The 1,126-nt window shown below is 40.6% G+C and overlaps 1 non-coding gene across 1 annotated transcript; it reads right to left on the reverse strand.

Annotated features, from left to right (window-relative positions):
* Nucleotides 1-541: 541 nt before the first annotated feature.
* Nucleotides 542-649, reverse strand: LOC148548125 (small nucleolar RNA R71). Its single transcript, XR_015897575.1, has one exon. It is a non-coding gene; the product is annotated as a small nucleolar RNA R71 (small nucleolar RNA).
* Nucleotides 650-1,126: the final 477 nt, after the last annotated feature.

Raw genomic sequence — 1,126 nt, forward strand, 5'->3', positions numbered from 1 at the left:
TATGAGTAGGAACAAGGATAAGAACATTCTTGTTGAAGCTGATCCTGAACCTAAAAGGACTCTAAAGAGAAAGCTAAGGGAAGCTAAGGCACAACTCTCTGGAGAGGACCTGACAAAAATTTTCGAAAAAGAAGTAGACATGGCCGAACCCAATAACAATGGTGGAGATGCAAGGAAGATGCTTGGTGACTTTATTGCACCCTCTTCTAACTTCTATGGAAGAAGCATCTCAATTCCTGCAATTGGAGCAAACAACTTTGAGCTTAAGCCTCAATTAGTTCCTCTAATGCAGCAAAATTGCAAGTTTCATGGACTTCCAATGGAAGATCCTCATCAATTTTTAGCTGAATTCTTGCAAATTTATGACACTGTCAAGACCAATGGAGTTGATCCCGAGGTCTATAGGCTTATGCTTTTCCCTTTTGCTGTAAGAGACAGAGCTAGAACATGGTTGGATTCACAACCTAAGGATAGCCTGAACTCTTGGGATAAGCTGGTCAGTGCTTTTCTGGCCAAATTCTTTCCACCTCAAAAGATGAGAAAGCTTAAAGTGGAAATCTAAACCTTCAGACAGAAGGAAGGTGAGTCCTTCTATGAAGCTTGGGAAAGATATAAGCAACTGATCAAAAGGTGTCCTACTGACATGCTTCTAGAATGGAGCATCATATGTATATTTAATGATGGTCTGTCTGAGTTGTCAAAAATATCATTGGACCATTCTGCAGGAGGATCTCTTTATCTGAAAACCCCTGCAGAAGCTCAGGAACTCATTGAAATGGTTGCAAATAACCAGTTCATGTACACCTCTGAGAGGAATCCCGTGAACAATGGGACGCCTCAGAAGAAGGGAGTTCTTGAAATTGATACTCTGAATGCCATATTGGCTCAAAACAAAATATTGACTCAGCAAGTCAATATGATTTCTCAGAGTCTGAATGGATTGCAAGTTGCATCCAACAGTACTAGAGAAGCATCTTCTAAAGAAGAAGCTTATGATCCTTAGAACCCTACAATGGCAGAGGTGAATTACATGGGATAACCCTATGGAAACACCTATAATCCTTCATGGAGAAATCACCCAAATTTCTCATGGAAGGACCAACAGAAGCCTCAACAAGGCTTCAAT

This window comes from Arachis ipaensis, chromosome B8 (assembly GCF_059453495.1).
Source record: "Arachis ipaensis isolate K30076 ecotype BB chromosome B8, ASM5945349v1, whole genome shotgun sequence".
NCBI classification, from domain to species: Eukaryota; Viridiplantae; Streptophyta; class Magnoliopsida; order Fabales; family Fabaceae; genus Arachis; species Arachis ipaensis.